The following is a 7,857-nucleotide window of genomic DNA, read 5'->3' on the forward strand; positions in this document are numbered from 1 at the left end:
CAACAGTGTGAGTGAAGGAAGTTTCCTGGGACTGTTCTATACAAGTACTACAGGTTTTTGATGCGTTGTGTGGAGTGATTGGTTTTAGCCTCCTTAGCTCAGGGAATTCATAGTCAATTGATTCATCGACGTAATCAAAAGGTTGCATTTGATCAAAAAGATCAAAATTGTAGCGACTAATGCGGCCTTTTTGTGACGACTGGGTTGATCTCGTATCTTTATGTGGCCGAGACGTTACTTTAGGCTCTAGTTGCCGCCTATACTGATCATTTTTTCGGCCTTTAACGGGTATTCCTTTTGTTAGTTTACCTTTTTTGCTTTCTTCTTTAAGACTATTTTTATCTTTATTGTCTGGTGCATTATTTGCAGAAGCCTGCGGTAACAATGGCACGCATTCGTCTCTCACTTGGTATTTACTTGACTTGCCGTTATGTGTTTTAGTATCCGCTGCAAAGGATATGGACTTCTCTTCATTTATTTCTGGGTGGCGTTGACGATAGTGGTGTCCTGTTGTTACCCAACAAAATAAACGTTTTATCAATTTCGTCCAACCTGTTTGAATAAATTGTATTGAATCTGGAAAAGATATTGTGGTTCTCTCTATCGAATTTATTAATCTTGCGTGGAATTTCCACAGCACATTATAGTATGTGTGTACCGGCCCCCATCGGGAGATTTTTACATAATTGTGACCACTATGGAGGATACTCTTAAAAAGATATGTAAAAATGATAAATATGTAATTGTAAATTATCTAATATAGATCTAACGACACAAGATCCAAATGAACTTTATAATTCATTTTTGAATTAATATTAATAGAATTTAATAAAATATTTAAAATGAAATCATACAAATTTAAAGTTTAGTGACTGGGCCACTATTAGTATAAATAAAAGTAGAAATAAATTATACGACCTATATGGTATGAAGCAGTGGAATCGAAACGTAGCCTTTCTAGAATACCTCAATAAATATTCCAAAATTTTTAAAACTGTATGCATTTATGCCAAGTTTTTATACATAAAGAACAAAATCTTAAATTCCGGTGATAGAATGAAGGTCACATTATTAAATAATAATGTTTCTAAAGGCGTTATTGATTTTTCATTTGAAACAGTTTCTGCAATAGATATCATAAAAGTATTTAAAACTATCAATATTAAAAGAACTAACGACATATGGGGCATTTCGGTAAAATTTATTAATAATACCATATATTAAATTCATATACATTGTTAATGCTTGTTGACTTCCAGGCAGGAGACATAACATACATATATAATTGCATTTAACTACCATGACTGTATTCTTAGATGTTGAAAAAGAGTATCTACTGAGTTTCTTGCCGGTTCTTCTCGGTAGAATCTACATTCCGAACCGGTGTACGACTATTTAAAGCTTTACTTTAAATAGTTTGTTAAATGACGATTCAAAAGTGCTTGTAAAAGCCTACTTGAATAAAGTATATTTTGATTTGATTTGATTTGTGGACTTTTACTAACGACTCGGTTGATCTTCATGCGGCCGAGACGTTACTTTAGGCTCTAGTTGCCGCGTTCACTGATAATTTTTTCGGCCCTTAACGGGTATTCCTTTTGTTACCTTTTTTGCTTTCTTCTTTAGGGCTATTTTTACCTTTATTGTCTGGTGCATTGTTTGCAGAAGCCCGTGCAGTCGATGGCTCGAAGTCGTCACTCACTTGGTATCTTTTTGACTTCTTTTTTTTAATTTCTGGCTGGCAATGATGACATTTGTGTTCTGTTCTTACGCAACAAATAAAAAAATTTATCAATTTCTTCCAACCTGTTTAAATAAATAGTATTGAATGACTACTAGATTCATTTATAGGTAAGATAGACTTATAGATAGCGGATTCGAATTATCTGCTACAATTGTAACGTGATTATGATCCCGAGTATTTCATACATATATAGTATAAAATTTCTATACGTATAACAAATACAAATCTTTAAAATTGAACGATCATAAAACTGTTAAGTTCAAAATATTTAAAACATGTACGGTAAACTTATAGCATTTATACTTGACTAGCTATCTCTGCCTGTTTTTTAATATTTATATTCGATACCACTCGCGCACCAGCTATTGTGTGTAGCCACAGATGGTAAAACAAGTGCCAACAACAACTGCACAAAATATTTTGAACTCAATCGGAACTATGCCATAACGTCTATGGTAGACTTCGTCAAATACTTTTTGAACTTGAAAAAAGGTAACATCATTTAATGGCAACACTGTGACTCATGAAACAATTAAAGCAACCGATATTGTTTAATTATGTTAAAAATATATATATTTTTAAAGAACTGTACAATATTTTGAAACTTAACAGTATTTTAAATAATAATACACGCAAACTAAGCTGGCCAGACTGAAGTTGCATCTTCGTCAAGTTGGTATATGCTATTTAATTTGTTTTTTATTGATTACATTGATATGTTATTTAATTAGATACATTGCTACAAAAACTTATAATATCGATAATCGATTCTAGGACATACCTTCTAGGAAAGCGAGCATTGAGCATGCTTTTTTTTTTTTTTTTTTTAAATCTGTATTTGTTCTGCTATTATAGACTAAAATCAGTCTGACCAACTAAAAATGAGCTTATTATACTGAGATGTTTGGTCCTATTACGCTATCTCAAGAAATTTATTTGCTTAAAGCGCAATCTATTGGAGTGCAATTGAACTAATTGAACTTTTTTGTTAAATAGTATTTATAGACGATGAAAAGATAATATAAATAAAATATCGATATATTTTACTATAAAATAATCATATATAAGTACAATAGTTATATATCAGTAATAAATAAGATGTGATCTATTACAGCAGATGGCGCTGCACGAAGTCAACCAAGTTATATTTTATTGAGATCGACTTAATAAACATTTAAAACTACCGAATCATTTTTTATTTTATTACCACTCAGTGTTGAAATTAATTTAAAAACATAATCATTATTATTATTTTATGACGTGCAATTTTCAGTGGCGACTCGATTTAAGTTAGTATCCTTATGCTATATTTTTTTAAACAATTCCTGATGACTAATAAAATACTATAAATTAGTAGAAACATGATTATTATTTTTTAATAAGTGTATTGTACCTATATATATATATCACCAAATAGATGAACTAATAAAATACAATTACGAAATTCATTTAATATTTTCCAGATACATATTTGTTACACTGGTACGGTATGAAAGTTTTGTTTTTATCCATATGTAGGTAGGTAATATTTCACTGTGAAAAATAATAATTATCCTATAAACTATAATCAGTATATAAATAACTTACGTGATTGCTCACCGACACCAACAATTGGAACGTCACTATCGGGTTCTTTGTTCATTGTATATAGATAAAACAGTCTGTGTGATTCCGTGTTGTATTCCATCACAAAAACATAAATTCAAGTTCTTAAAACTTTAACAGTATTTACTTCTATTTTTCAAGATTCTTATATCTCACGTATAGTATGACGAGGAAACGAAATGCATGATAAATTATAAACAAAAGACAAAATGATACTATTATGGACCAAATGATGAAGCTTTATTTAACAGGAAAATGCAACAGTCTTGCCGCGGCGGGTACCAACGAGGAATACGAGGCTGTTACAGTGTGCAGGGTAGACCACCATGGCTTATTTATACTCTTGGCCCCACTATTGGGGGTGGTAACTAAACCGATTCACCAATCACTGCACGTCTACCTTTACCTTATTATTTTGGAAGAGCTTGTAACTTTTTGTGTTTATCACGACTTACAACTTTACTAAGTCTAAACCTTAGTGATCATAGGCATTGGTGTATTAATTAAGTTTCATTACTTTACGTGAGATGGATGTTGTTAAAAAAATATTTACAGGTTAATCCTTTGTACGAATTTAAGACCCGCCTAGCTGTGAGTGATGGTTTGAGGTAAGGTGTGGGGAGAATGACGAGGGCTAATTCTGTAAACGTTGCATAAAAGTAGATACAGATTTTGTGAATATATTTTCAATTACAAAAAATGTTTTCAAATATAAACAAAATTTAGATACTTAAATAGTTACATATATTACTAAAATTCACTAAATATATATATTTTGTTTTATATCGTTAAACGTTGGTAACTAATGAAGGCGTCAAATAACTCAGTAATAATAAAATTACGGATTTTTGTTAAGTGAAGAGTAAAGTATATCGGAGATTTTCAAACGAAACAAAGTTTTTTTTAGCGGAGAAGTCGTTGTATTTACTTATTTATTAGTTGATATTTGTTATTTTATTGTGTGTGCGTGTTTTTATTGCCGAGCAGCATCACTATCTAAAATTTAGGATTAAAAATTAATGAAAGAGAGTTTCCATAGAACTCTAGGTCGCCAGTTCGTTGACGCGTCAATGATGAAAACACCGATGAAAATGATTCGGCGATGTGTCATCGTTGAATTGTCTTCCTTGAATTATTATTGGTCTTCGTGGGATTTTGGATTCCTGAGATGATCTAGATGGTATTCGGACAATTTATCCATAATCGGGTGATCTCTATTTGTGCGTTCTTCACTAGTGTTCCCAATGTGTCTTCGCTGTTGTTGGTGTAAAATATGAAGATTTAAATGTGACGCGATATTACGACTACTGCATGGGATATGCTATCGTGCAATTGTAGTATCTTCGTATCACATGTAATGACGATGACCGTCTCGTAATATAGTGCCCGTGTTTCATGTATTGTATGTACCCTTAGTACTGTAGACATTCTCTTTCTGTCCGTGTTTATGTTAAGTACAGGTTCTTAGGCTGGGTTACGGGGTCACGATACAAATATATGGACTTTATTACATTGGCATAGAGCATTGGTGTTTTTCTTCAGCATTTTGAGCGAAGATCTTGAGTTGCTCAAAATTTTAATTCGTTTGCCATTTCAAAAGTTTTGTGAGGAAGCGAATATTTCTGTTTGGAACATTATGCAGAAGGAATCAAGACTAAAAGTGGAATACCGTGTTTCCATAACTCCTCCCCATTATATAAATAATTTGCTAGATATATAGATTATGAAATTCAACTTGAATGTGACCGAAATGAAGATATACTGGCGTAGCAAAGACAAAAACAAATTTCAGCAGTACACAGAAACATTCTGGCTCACAACTGGTCATTCTATTTCAAACAAATATAATTATTTTGAACCAGAATATAAGAGAATGAACCATTGACTTACAATAGCTAGCATGTAATTTGTATTGGGTGATTGTGTAAAAAGAAAGATATGTATGCGGTTCAGCATTAAATTTACGTAATATCCATATTAAAAATACTTTTGCATACAGTGGTAGGACTTTTTACAAGCCTGTCTGAGTAGGTACCACGCATTCTCTCGCCATATACTCTACTACCAAGCAGCAATACTAAACACTTTTTTGTTCCGGTCTGTAGGATGAGTGAGATAGTGTAACTACAGGCAATAGGGACATAATATTGCAGTTCCAAGCTTGGCGGTGCATTGGCGATGTAAGGAATATTTCAAATTTCTTACGGCGCCAATATCTGTGACTAGTGTTGACCACTTACCATCACGTGTAATATTTGACCGTCCGCTTACCTATGTACTATTATATAAGGTCATACAATATATGAAACATATATATAATGTGACTATAATTTACGAACAGAAAGTTGTCAAAATCAGCTAAATTAAACTATTCGCGACATTCCTATCAACTCAACTCTAGACGACTTAAGAAAGCAAGAGAAGATTTCTCGTTCCAATACCTGTTAATATTATAAGCCTGAAGGGCTTGTTTATCTGAAAATGCTAATCTAAAGATCCAAAAGATTTGAAAAAATATATTTGCGTCAGATATCATTTATAGTGAAAGTTAATCTCTGCTCACGCCGGTCGTAGTACTAAGTTAAACAGTCTGTATATATTCTCAGTAACCGAAAGGACTTACGCAAATACATTTTTTATTTTACATCGGGCTATTAAAAAATATATCAATTATGTTTCATATAATTATTTATTAATAATTAAATTCCCGGTCTCGTATTGTAGTTAAGTTAGACGCGTCGAAGTAAGACTTTTACTATGTCTCTTTGATTGCCATTGAAAGTGGCTACGAATACTTTTTCAGGCGGATTGACAAGAGGTTCAAAATTTAAATTTGACTTGTTGACAACAATTATATAGTTATTATATTTATTTACTGAGACTAATGCATTAGCATGTTTTGCATGGCAACAACACATCATATATTTAGAGTCTAAGTAATATATTATAAGTCTATCATAGGATAGCAGCGCCATTACGATGGGGGTAGGCCGATGCAGTGCTCTAGGGCCCTTAATGTGAAGTCGCACTTAGGGGTACCATATTAAAACTGGTACCATTTTAAGACTTTTTTATTGAAATAGATTGTATTTCCATAATAGTAATACCAAATGGCTAGATGTAACAATTATAATTTCTAAAACGACTATGTTTTATGGCGCGTGCTTCAAACTTCATGTCAAATGTCTGTATTGTACACTCTCTCTCGGTCGGGTAGGCTTTGTGACTAATTTTGTAAAAATATGGTAGGTTATTTAGATAAAAATGTAATAATACTGCGATGCGATTATAAGTTTATAAAAATTAATCACACTTAAGTCATCGACAGAAATATATAAATGACTTCCTTCCTTGCTTTTAAAATATATACACTGTGATTTCAAACAATTACATAAGTTTTAATTTGTAACTAAAAAATAACGTATTAATATATCGTTGCGCTTGGCTCAGAATAAGGCTCCGTTTCTAGTAAATAGGTCAATCTAGAATTGAAAACGCAGGATAAAGGCCGTCCTACTCGTACGGGGAGGTTTGTGGGAGGCAACGAGAATAATTTCCTGTGAAAGTGCGATAATATTCTGTCTCTTTCCTTCAATAGTTGACTGAAATAGGTGTGAGCGATATAAATAAATAGAAAAAGTTACACTTTAATAGGAACAATTTCTAGAAATTGAGTGAACTAGGTCAAAACATGATTCTCGATTATTGATTTACCGGAGCTTATTTACTCTAGGAATATGAAATGTATTAAATTATTTCAGAGTACCTAACTGCGCAATTTAATGTAACGAACATTACTTACTTAACAAAACCCGTATTCTTTCGTTACAAGACACCTAATTTCATTGTTATTTGTATTGATTAAATCAATTATAAATACTTTAACCGTTTTTATAATATCTCATTATCTTCGAATAAAAATAACTAATGTTTAGGTACCGTAGCCTCGATGGCTCTGCTTTCCTTTCCAATCGTTTGCCCCATGTGACTTTGGCGTACCTCTGATGCAGATATATACCTTGACGTGACTTAAATATCACCAAGAGCGTTTTCTATTAAGTTGATTTTATTCAATAAACTGCTAATGGTATTTTATTAAGAAATATCATCATAGAGCATAATATTAAGTTTCTAATATTACTCTGTTTTTGGTAATGTATACTCGCTTATTATGACTAGACATTATCTTAACATATTACATATCTAAGAATATTTATACACTGTCTGATATTTTAGAACCGAATATACTCCGGAACCAAAGGAATGCACGACTATGAGCGAGCCGACCGAGCGGGAGGGGGCTGACTGTGCCAGTTGGTTACCAGATTACTGTGTCAGACTGTTATCAGAGTAAATTGTACACATTGATACGTGCGTGAATAAAAATAATCATTCTAAACTTATAATTTATAAGTCCAGGAATTAGCTGTAAGTATATGCAGTATATATATATATATATATATATATATATATATATATATATATATATATGTATGTACAATGCTCAT

Source organism: Vanessa tameamea, chromosome Z (assembly GCF_037043105.1).
Source record: "Vanessa tameamea isolate UH-Manoa-2023 chromosome Z, ilVanTame1 primary haplotype, whole genome shotgun sequence".
Classification (NCBI taxonomy): domain Eukaryota; kingdom Metazoa; phylum Arthropoda; class Insecta; order Lepidoptera; family Nymphalidae; genus Vanessa; species Vanessa tameamea.